Genomic DNA, 12,548 nt, shown 5'->3' with positions numbered 1-12,548 from the left:
AGGGTAGCATGAGGTGTGATCCAAGCAAGGGGTCTTTGCTCTCAGCTGCCTCTCTGATGTGGCAGAGGTGAGATATTCAATAAGTCAGCTGGAAAAGGAAGCTGTACCCCTGCTACTGTCTTCAGGCCAGTTTTCCCCAGCTCTGGGCTTTGCATGGAAAGTTAAATCATCCCTGGCCCCCCAGGCATCACAGCTCTCAAATTACACACTCTATTGCTCTGCAATTAAGCAATAATGCAATTAGAAATAATGCAGTGAAGATGATGATCTGTGGGGCCCATTCTTGAAAATGCTTGACTTGAATATTGAGCTTGGTGCAGGGGAAGACTAAACACACAATTTTTTTTTTTAAAAACATAAAAATATATTGTCTTAAAACAGTTGTGCGTTATGAGTCATCACTCTTACTCAGCCTGCAGCTTTCTGCTGTGAGATGCATGGGAGGAGTTGCTCCCTTGTGTATCTAATCTTCACTATTTGGTGGGGGTGGTTCCGCAGGCAGATGACATTGCTTGCCACTTTTGCAGCCCTCCTATGCTTTGCCATGCCTTACCTGAGGATCAGATGACAGCTGCCTCCTACCTGCCACCCTCTTTCCTTTCTTGGGGCCAGTGGGGCTGGCTGGCAGGTCAATGGGATGAAGGAGGGGGCCGAATCAGAGCCCTATCCCTGGAGCACAGAGTTTCCATGACAGTGGCCCCAAGAGGGGCTCCCCTGGCATTTTCTTTTCATGAGGGAGAAAGTCAGTCCGGAAGACTCCAGAGTGACGTGGATCCCTGGCTCACAAACCTGCTCCAATGAGCACAACGTGGACAGCACAGCAAGCACAAAAGCACAAGGTCCTGTGTGCCAAGATGCAACCTTCCTATCTTTTTGGTTAAAATGTCCTTCTCGTCTGAAATGGCGTTAATAGTGAAGTTTTTCTCAGTGTTCTTGCTCACCAAAACCAGCTTTCCAATTGTTTCATATTAGGTCAGACCATGTGAAATTGCTAACATTTGACTGTTTTTGACCCATAAAATGGCAAATTTGCTGTATTTGATCGTTGTGACCCATAAAAATGGCAATGTCAGATGGTTCAATCAAATACTTTTACTAATTCATGAGAAACCTAACATCTGGGACCAACAGTGTAGCAGAAAGACCTTCACCATAGAACGTGGTGAGTTTAGAGATTTGTTTGGCTTCTACCTCTTCCAACAACCTCAGGAACTCCCCGCCTGGTGAGGCCTGGTTCCCTCGTCTGTGGAGTGGAACTCATAACCCATGTCCTTCCCATCTCACAGGGTCACATGAAATGATGGACATTAAATTGCCTCTTAAACGGTAAAGTGCCCTGTGAACGTCAGGTTAATGGCCTGCCGTTGGGATGACTCTGATGTGTAATGATCAGATCCTCAGCTTGGGCTCTCCTAGAGCAAAGTGTTCCTTCTTTAACCTCTGTTTTTATTTCTTTGGGATGAAAACAAGTGGGGACAAGCTCTGTGGACTGGCCACAGTAACCCACCAGAGGCTGGTGCTTACATTTGCTGTCGCGGTTTCTAGTCAAAAGTCAGAACAATTGAGTGAAATGTGCAAAAATCAATCTGTCAGTGACTTTGTCTCCAGAAGGTTATGCAACTGGTTTGGATCTTTTTAAAAAAGAAATTGACTCTAAAAAAAAAAAAAACCCACTTGAAATTCAGTTTTCTTTTCTCAGGATGACTTAGAGACCATGTTATTTAAAAAATGTTTTGAAATTCTTAGTGAGAATAATACCAAAGTGAAATAAAGTATCAGTCTCCAAGCAGACATTTCTAACATTTAAACACCATAAAGAGACTTCACTCAATGGTCTATCAAAAATCTTTATTAACTATATTTTTGTAAAGGGCTTGACACAGCAGACAATGATATTCCTGTGATAGCCCTAGAGGAGTTACATGATTCTCCAGTGACTGTTGGGCCTCCATGGCAAGGTAATTCAGCATAGTTATTCTTTGGAAATTGGTGTAGTGGATGTGGTTGGCTCCCTGTCTGTATCCTTTCACCCTTCCCACTTTTGTGCATGTCACTCCCACTTCCAATGGCCAGAACCTGCATCTCTTTGCCTGGGGCTCCTTCGTCAATGGGAGCAGCAAGCCAGAAGTGCCAGGAAGTCGGCAGCCCCAAGAACAGCTTTCAGTAATGACAGACAGCAGTGGGAGTATCAATACCCCACCTCCCTCATCCCTTGGGTAGGACAGCTCTGAGGTGTGTTTTGCAATCTCCCCCAGGATTGGAGTTCCCCAGTTGGATTCCCCAGTAGGATTAGTTCTAGTCTCCCCAGTGTTCCTGATATGGTTTGGCTGGGTCCCCACTCAAATCTCCCCTTGAATTGTAATAATCCCCACATGTCAAGGGCAGGCCAGGTGGAGATAATTGAATCATGGGGGCGATCCCCCATACTGTTCTTGTGGTAGTGAATAAGTCTCACAATATCTGATGATTATATAAATAGGAGTTCCCCTGCACACACTCTCTTGCCTGCCACCATGTAAGAGATAACTTTCCTTCTCCTTGTCTTCCCCCATGATTGTGAGGCCTCCTGAGCCATGTGGAACCGTGAGTCCATTAAACCTCTTTCCTTTATAAATTACCCAGTCTCTGGTATGTCTTTATTAGCAGCGTGGGAACAGGTGAATACAGTTCCCCTGTTGGATTAGTTCTAATCTCCCATAGTGGTAACTAGCCTGATAGCACACCCTTTTTAGGGTGTCTTCCCTTCCCTATCTCACTTTCCCTCTACCCTGCAGATATTTCATGACTTCCCAAAGAGACTACTTTTGCTCAAATCCTAATCTCAGGATCTGCATCTGAGTCAACCCAAATTAAGAATTTCAGCAATCTGAGAGTATGGTGTGTGGGGCTCAACTACATTAACTAGAAATATGGAATTATCCAGGACATGCTATTTCTTGAGTCTGTTGGTTAACTGCTTAATGTAATATTATTTGTAGTAATTGCAAGTCAAAATGCTATGTGTTGTTCCCAAAGGTTTAGTTATTTTAGCCAAATTGTGATTTGCTTGCCTTCTTTTGCTAGCAGCTCCTCAACTTCTCTCTGGGGAGCCCCACCTCCCACCCTCAGTCCTTAGCTCTAGTGTTAGGCTTATGACTCATGCCTGGCCAAGAAGAGCACCATGTCTCCCTGACCACCGTGAATGGCTCTGTGTGGCACACAACCCAAGCCAGACCAACGGGCCCATTCCACTAGCTGCTAAATTAGGAATATGTGAGGCAGGAGCCCTTGGAGTCAAGACATGGAGAGGAGCCTGCCTTGCAGCCAGGTCAGTCCAAGGAAGGCAGAACCAAGAGACAGGAGAAGAATTGGGCCTGATAATGCTTGCACCCTGGATCCAGCCATGCCTGCACTTTGTAGTCACATGAGTTGTTTTTCTGTTACTCACGATTGAACCAGTCCTGACCATGCTGCTGAATTGAGGAGGGGGGTTCTCTTTCTGGGTGGAGATCAGGGATGCAGAATTCTCTTCTCAGAAGTTGCTTCCCTAATGAGGGTTGCAAGCTACTTTGCGAGCGTGGATGCCCAGAAGAAGACTCTTGGCTCTGGGGCCAGGCCTACATCCAAGATTAACCTCTGTGAAGACCACAGGCACATTCTGGGTCCCAATTCTGGCTCTGGATAGTGTTGGGAAACTTGCTTTTCCAGAAGGCAGCTGTGCAGAGGGTGGGCCAAAACATAGGGTACAGTGGCCGTGTGAAGTGCTGAGTACCTGATGCATGGCTGTGTTGCTTCTGCATTGGCAGGATTCCCCTTGGAAGGTGGTCCCCAGAACACAGTGCCATGTGGCCCCCCAGGGCCCCCATATGCCTGTTTCTGAGGCTCTGAGTAAAGGGACATATGGACCTCCACCACCTGGCAGCCTCACGGCAGGCACTGTAGCATTCAGTTTGTAGGGTCACCGGTAAGATGGTGCTGCTGCCCTAAATGGTCCCTGACCCATGCCTGGGGTGCCTTGTGCAGAGACCTTGGCCACCTGCAGACTGATAGCAAGAAGGGAAGGTCTCTGAAGGGCAACACTGGCTGCAGCCACAAAGAGCAGTTGGAATAGGGAAGGCTGGTGGTACCTGTGGCAATCGAGATCACAAACAGGACAGGACAGGAGCAGATAGAGACCAGGGAGGGGAAGGCACATTATGATGAGTGCAGATCAGGGTCTCTGCAGATCAGGATCCATCTTGAAAGAAGGCAGAAGACACCACGACTGCAGGGGGTGAGATTTACGGGAGGCTGGGGGTGCAGGGTAAATAGCTGAGGACTCTGGGGACTGGGCAAGTGGGACAGATGACAGACCACTTTGACGTGGCCAGTTGATGTGGTCAAGGCAAAAGTGCTGTGTCCAGATGTAGAATTACCATTTATAATTTATCAGTGATGTTCCCATCACCATCCCTGGCAGATGATGGGGTGAGGCTTAGGGCTGGGGTCTGATTTGATCTGATTTGCTCACTACTTGGTGAAAGTAATTGCTTGGCTGAACATTTAATGGTTTGGTTTGTAGGCTTTGTTAAATGTCCCTGTGTAAAAAAAGCCTCATCAAAATGTCAGTGACAACTCACCCCTTATCATATCTCAACAAGCAAGAAGGCTTCCTTTTAATCTTTGCAGTTAAGCAAACAGATTTCTCTCATTGGAAGGAAGGAGGGGTGGGTGGCTTCCTTGGTGAGATGAAGAGGGGTGAGTATGTCCTCCTTACCCAATCTGGAATGCTCTGCTACTCAACGTATGGGTCCTGTACAGTCACATCAGCAGCCTCCGAGAGTTTGCTAGAAATGCAGACCCTCAGGCCTTACCCTAGGCCCAGTGAAGCAAGACCTGCTTTTTTTTTTTTTTTTTTTTTTTTTGGCGCTTTCTAATGTTTACTGTCATTATTCTGCTCTTGCTGTCTGGCAGGGTCACCTGCAACCACTAAATCTTGACATTTCTCTCTTCATTCTCTCATTCTCCAGATCTCTATTTACTGCCTCCTGGAAAGGCTTCCGGCCTATTATTATAGGGCAGCTCTAGTCATGCAGGGGTTTTCTCGCTCTCTTTTTTTTTTTTTTGTCTTCTACTCATATTCTTGACTCTGTTTTTTTTTTTTTTTTTTAATTATACTTTAAGTTTTAGGGTACATGTGCACATTGTGCAGGTTAGTTACATATGTATACAAGACCTGCTTTTTAATAAGGTCTTCCTGTGATTCGTATGCATGGAGACTGTTGAAAAGTGCTGCTGTGGTGAACATCCTTTAGAGCATCTTCCCAGATCCCGGTGGCTCTCTGTTCCCTCCAACAGCGGGGGTGAGGCTGGTAGTCCTAGGGGTTGGGGCTGGCAGTCCTAGGGGTTGGGGCTGGCAGTCCTACTGGATAACTCCTCATGCCTTGTCATCATTGGCTGAATGAATTAAGGGTGGTTGTCTGACCCGAGCTGTGCCAATCTGAGTGCTTCTCTGGGAATTTGAATTAGGACTCTCTCTCTCTCTCTCTGTGTGTGTGTGTATGCATGAGAGAGAGAGAGAGAGAGAAATGCAGGGAGGAAAGGAAGGGAGGGAGAGAGGGAGGGAGGGAGGAAGAGAGAGAGAGAAAGAGAGAGAAAGTGGGAGAAAGAGGTGAACACCCTTTCTTTGGGTAGCTGCATGTATCACGAATATCTGGGAGTGGGTCATTTTTCACCAGTTGCACGGCCCTGAGTGAAGGAAGCCAGTAGGTAGAGAGAGGGGCATGAAGCAGATGTGTTAGACACTGGGTAGTGATGGTGTCTTAGTCCATCCAGGCTGCTATAACAAAATCCCATAGGCTGGATGGCTTAAAAACAACAGAAATTTATTTGTCACCATTCTGGAGGCTGGGAAGTCCAAGATGGAGGCACCAGCAGATTTGGTGTCTGGTGAGGGCTTCCTGGTTCATGGACAGTGCTTTCTTTTTGTGTCCTTGGTGGAAAGAGTGAGGGTCCCTCTGGGGTCTCTTTTATAAGGACACTAATTCCATAGAGCCTTCATGACGTAATGACCTCCCAAAGGCCCTCACCTTCTTGTACCATCATTTTGAGGGTTAGGATTTCAACATATGAATATTGGGAGGACATAAACATTCAGATCATAACCCCACCCTGACGCGCAGGTGAAATTCCACACTTGGGTTCCAGGAAGCTCCCCCATATCCTGATATACTACCCTGGCTAGCCTAGGCTGGCTTGAGCTGGCTCTGTCACTGCAGCTAACCATGTCAGCTGGGGATCTGGGTTGCACCCACAGAACCTGCCCCGTTCCCTTCCACCGGGGAGAATCTCTTGGTGGTGGTAGTGGAAAGGGGTGTCAGGAGCTCAGGGGAGGTAGGCGGCACCAAGGGAGCTGGGTGGCACCAAGGGAGCTGGGTGGGCCAGGCAGGAGAAGCCACAGCCAGGGCCATAGAGCAGAGACAGTTCAGCAAACCAAGCCCCTGTCCCTGGGGACCGGCGGTGAGCTGCTCCCCTCATCCTTGCTCCCCTCCAGGGGAAACTGGTGGCTCGGGCATGAGTCAGTGCTTGTCCCAGAGGTGGCCTCGGGGATGGGGAAGCGAGCTTCTGGCCACTTTGGTTCCCTCCTGGATCTGCCTCCCTCAAATCTGTGCACACCAAGAGCATGGTAATTCCCCAAGGAAACACCGAGTCTATGCCCCAGTGAGGCAAATGGATGCTGGTATCACACAGCTGCACAGTCTGTGTTCTCATCAGAGCCTGGGGCAAGGACAGAGGGGGAAGTCATTTATTTGGGGGTCAGTCTAGAAAGTGGGAGAGAAGGAGCAGAGAGTGTGAGTCTGGAAGAAGAAAAAGCCAAGAAAGGATGTGCTATGGAGCTCACTGCTTGGGCAACAGGGGTGTGGCTGTACACTGAGGAGCAGGCACAACGCCTTCCGGAAGGACCTGCCTGCGGACAGGGAGATGCAGACATTCACCTGTGGGACCCTCCAGGAGCCATCCAACTGCAGTATGCTTCCGCAGAGCCTGATCTTGAGCCAAACAGGCTACATGGCTTAGAGGAAGCCCTGGAGGGAAAATCAGAGAGGCGCGGGTTTCCCCCTTGAGTAAATCCTGTACTGGAGCCTGGGTCAGTCCTAGAAGCTTCCACCCCAGCAGGGGCTGAAGTCGGGAGGGCTACGGGAATGTCAGGCACGGCGCAAAAAGATTCTGCTATAGTCAGGATACAGCTAAAGTTCACATCTCTAGCCCTGAGTGCCTGAGTAAGCCAGGTTGTGGGAAGGTAGTAGACGCCCCCACATTGGAGTGGCTGAATCATCTCGAGGGTCATTTGCATATGATCTTACAGCGAAAATTCCCCTTTTCATCTTTACCAGTGACATACATTGGGAAACAGAGAACTTCATAGCAACAAGCAGGGACAAAATCTCAACTTTCTCTCTGGTTTTTATGGATTTCTATTTTGTAGAAAATGTACACTGTAGCATGCCAAACTCTGTACACCTCTCTAATAAATAAAAACCAAAAGCTAAAATATTTCCTGCTTGATGGATCATTTTCTTAGTCCCCGCCTCATAAAATTTGGGGGGGAAACGGCAAATTTCTCATTTATTTGACTGATTTTAGTTTTCTGACACCGTCAACAAATGCAACCCATGGCTCTCTCTGACTATTCATTTGCAAAACGTCCACCCAGCCCTGTTTCTGTTGTCTCGGGTGAGTCTCTGTGCACAGAGCAGCCCGGCTTTGGCAAGGCTAAGAGCTGACGTTTCTCTAGTTTCATTTGCCCAGAGTTTTCCTTGTTATTTTTGATTTGTGGTGTGGCTGGCTTACCCCACACATCTGTCTCCATCATTATAGGTGCCCTCTGATTCACGCGGTGCAGCCCATCTCTCCCAGGCACCGCCTGCTGGAGCTGCTCAGGATGCACAACTCTCCAGGGCTGACTCAACTTTCTGCGTATGCTGCCTGTCACAATCCTGTCCCGAGATTTATCCATGCTCTTGAGTGGGCTCCGAGACTCCCACACGGGCTGCCTGTGGCTCAGATACCCAGAGACTCACTGGCTCTTGTTTCCACATCTCAACACGCCTCAGAAAGAGATGCAATGAGGCTGCCACTTCTGGTGACAGCCGCTGGCGAGGAAGGATTGACTTTTGCCCAAACAACAGTGGCTCTGGTTGTAGGGGAGATCCAGCTGTCTGTGTCTAATAAGACTCTCTGAGCACCAGGGAGAGACGAGGAGGCCTCTTAAGACCCAGCTCAAATGCTACTTGAGCTCATTTTCACAAACATTTGATAAGTCCCTGCTATCTCCCCCACCCCCACCCATCACAATGAATTGTTTCCCTTCCTGAGTCTCTTGCTAAGCTCCCTACTGTGGGTCTCACAGTCCAGCTTGTATTCCACTTAGCTGTGGAGGTGTTGATTCTTCTTACCAGACCACCAGCTCCCTTACCGGGGGTTAGGGGGTGATCCTTGCATACTTTATCTCTTTCTCCCATACAGGGCTGTTTATGGAGTAGTGATCAATGTGTGTTTGCTGAATGAATAAACGTAGTTAATGTCCAGGTGCTGCAGATCTTTGGGGGTCCATGGTCCAAGAGGCACCCCACATTTCCAGCCTCTCCTTCCCCTGAGTCCTGGTTGCCACCAGGACAACTCTTGGTGGGCCATCTCTTGGTGTGGTGGGTGTGGTAGGGGACCACCCACCCAGAGGTGCCTCAAGCTCCCCACCCAAGTGATGTGCTCAGAGCCCCCGTGCTCAGTTATCAAAGAACGAGGACTAAATAGCATGTTCCTGGAGAGCCTCTTTTTACACAGCAAATGTTCTTCTGAAAACAGGTGGAGAGTTACATCTTTATAAATTGAAGCTTACATTTTTTGGGGGGTGGAATTGTCTTTTGTTAAATTAAAAATATTTTACTGCTTTTATCTTATTACAGAAGTAATAAATGTTCATCACAGAGAAGCCAGACCTCAGTCAGGCATTAAAGTATCTACAATCCTACTTACATAGAAACATAAACTTTTAACACCTTGGTGTCTAACCTTCTAAATCATTATTCATATGTATGTGTGTGCTTCTCTCTGTATAATAAAATTGGGATTCAGATCCTATTTTAAACATGCTACAGGAGCTTGCTATTTAAAGGCATTCTAAAGTGAATCCTTTTGAAATATGAATAATTCCTTGGGATTTATTTGTGCTGTTGGTTCAGGCAAAATCCAGAAGTCATAAAGTGTTTATGGGTGGGGGATGGTGAGGGATGTCTGATAATCTTTGAACATTTGTCTGTCTCTGCCTCTATATCCATTTATCCATCCATCCGTCCATCTATCCATCCATCCGTCCATCCATCCATCCATCCATCCATCCATCCATCCATCCATCCTCTATTAGCCTATCATATATTTCCTAATTGAGTGTTGAGAGATTGACATACAGACAGGCAGGAAAGCCAGGGCTGGGTTGATTGAGTGCCCTCCTCAGGGAGCCTCACATGCGCAGTGCCACATATTTATGGCATTCCCCAAGGACTGGATTACATGGCAAAAGATTAACATCCCTGCTGCACAAATTAAAAATGCTCTATTATTTGCAGCATGGAGCGGACTAGCTGAAGATCAGCATCTTCTCTTTGAGCAACTTAATTGAATGTCTCTCAGCCTGAACCCCTCGCTGTATTGATTTGAATTAATTATTTGTGCATTTGTAATCTCCTGGTTTCCCCAGCCCAGGAGTGCCCCACATCGCAAGGCTGCATGTCTGCCTCCTCCCAAGCCGTCTTCCCTAGTCCGGAAGCCTTTGACAGTTCTAAGGACAATTAATCAGTCAAATGGAATCAGTTTTTGCTGATAAAAGAGAGCCTTCCTTGTAAAACTGACATCCCATTTTATGGGAATTAACGTTTTGAAAAGTGACCGTGGTCTGTCTTAGTTAAAAGCACCAATTCATTAGGGCACAGTTTGGAGAAACCATGGCAGGTGGAGGTGCAGGGGCGGGGAGCAAAATTTTACCATCAAAGGGCTTAGAAATGAGTCCGTGAAGGAGGCTTAAACAATAATGGCCACGTCTTTTGGTATTTAGGGAGCAGAAAGATGTCTGGTCACAAACAGGGAGTTAATCGGTTATGCAGATAAGAGTATGTTAGTAGATTGTGTTTTAGACACACAGCAGACCTTCTTTCAAAGCAAAACCAGAAAATTTTGTATACTATAATTTACAAAATCAAAAAGCACAGAAAAGTCTTGCACAGAAAAAGAAAGCGCAGGTTATCTGCAATCTAATTTAACTTCTTTGCTGTGTTCTTAAATAAAAAACTGGATACATGTTATTCGAAAACATCAATTACCTGCTTCAGGAATGGGATTCTGGTTAACCCTAAAACTTCTTTTGCTTCAGCTCTCTTTGAGAAACACTCTGAATGGCGGCAATGTTTTCTGGCCCGGTGAGGCTGGTACAGTGACCACAGCTGGCCGAGGCTGCAGAGGGTGAAGGCAGGGTAGAGCCAGGGAAGGACCTCCTGGAGTATCATGGGGGCAGCTGTTACTTGGCACCCACCAGTTGTCACCACATAGGAATATGGGCCCCGTGTGGCTGCATATTATATTTTTTTCAGGAGAAGCCAGAAATTTGGGTTTTTAAAACAAATTTTAAGTATATGTATGTGTTTGTTACATAGGCATATAGCGTAATGGTTGGGATTGAGCTTCTAGCAAACCCGAACAGTGAACACTCTACCTGATAGGTAATTTTTCAACCCTCACTTCCCTCCCATTCTCCTGGCTTTTGGAGTCCCTAGTGTCTGTCATTCTCATCATGTCCCTATGTATGTACCCACTGTTTAGCTCTCTAATCAGTGAGAACATGTGGTATTTGATTTTCTGTTTCTGAATTAGTTCACTTAGAATAATGGTCCCTAGCTCCATCCATGTTGCTGCAAAGGACAGGAGAAATTTGGATGTTTACATGAGACTTTCCGATATTGTAAAATAACAAGAAACATCCCTGTGAACGTCAAACATAGCATGTCTGCAGCCAGATGCAGCTTGAGAAGCGCTAGTTTGCAACCTCTGGGTGGGAGAGGGAGTTAGATGTGAATTTGTCTTGGGGACTGTGGAAAAGAAAAGTTGGTACTTTGTTTTTGTTTTAATATAAGTCCTGGATAGGACTGTATTATTTTTTCCTCTCCCCCCCTCTTTTTTTTTTTTTGAGACAGAGTTTCGCTCTTGGCCCCCTGGCTGGAGTGCAATGATGTGATCTTGGCTCACTGTAACCTCCGCCTCCTGGGTTCAAGTGATTCTGCTGCCTCAGCCTTCCGAGTAGCTGGGATTACAGGCACCCGCCACCACGTCCAGCTAATTTTTGTATTTTTAGTAGAGATAGGGTTTCAACATGTTGGCTAAGCTGGTCTCGAACTCCTGGCCTCAAGTAATCCACCTACCTTGGCCTCTCAAAGTGCTGGGATTACAGGAATGAGCCACCGCACCTGGCCATTCATTCATTTTTGATAACACGAGATGTACCCTAACCCATCACTCAGTTTGAAAACTAAGAGTTTGATGATGACCTTCATCCACTTGTGGGCTCCTTATACCTCTGCTTCCCCACACCAAGGTAACCACGGTCCTGTATCCATCTTCACCTTTCCATTGCTTTCCTTTGAAGACAGTTTTATCTTAGCTATGTGTTTTCTTAAGAAGTCTATCTGTCCATCCATCCATCCATCCGTCCATCCATCCATCCATCCTCCCTCTATCTGTTGGTTTTAGTTTGGATTTAACTTTATGACAAAGGTATTATACTGTATGTAATCTTCAGGGCTTTTTTCTTTTTTTTTTTGAGACATGGTCTCACTAGGTCGCTCAGGCTGGAGTGCAGTGGTGCTATCAAGTCAAAGCTCATGGCAGCCTTGACTTCCCTGGCTTAAGTAATCCTCCCACTTCAGCCTCCCACATGCTACCACACCTGGCTACATTTTTAAAATTTTTAATAGAGACAGAGTCTTGCTGTGTTGCCCAGGCTGGTCTTGAACTCCTGGGCTCAAACGGTCCTCCCACCTCAGCCTCCCAAAGTGCTGGGATTACAGACGTGAGCACTCTGCCCTTTTTGGGGGTTTTCCCCACTAATAGATGCTAAGACTCAGTGTTTTGTTGCATGTTCCTTGCAGTTCATTCACGTTGACCCTTGATGGAGTAGCTGGTGTCGTGTTCATATCATTGTGAGAACTGTCTACAGCATCTGCATCCTCTCTCCTGTAGATGGGAACTCATCTGTTTCCAGGGTATTGAATGGGGCTGCCTTGAAGGTTTTTTTTTTTTTTTTTTTTTTTTTAATGTTCCCCAGAGCACAAGAGAAAGAGATTTTGCTACTAAGGATTGGAATCTCTGGGTCACAGTATGTGAATGTTCACTTTTAACAGTTAGTGCCAAAGTGTTTTCCAATGAGGTTGTATCAATTTACACTCCCACAGTCACCCACAGTCAATGCTTAGGTGATCTTGGAGATGGATAACTTCTCTAACACTTGGTATGTCAGACTCTTATTTATTTTTAGTTTTTTAGAGATA

This window comes from Pan paniscus, chromosome 20 (genome assembly GCF_029289425.2).
Source record: "Pan paniscus chromosome 20, NHGRI_mPanPan1-v2.0_pri, whole genome shotgun sequence".
NCBI lineage: Eukaryota > Metazoa > Chordata > Mammalia > Primates > Hominidae > Pan > Pan paniscus.
This window is presented reverse-complemented; position numbering follows the sequence as displayed.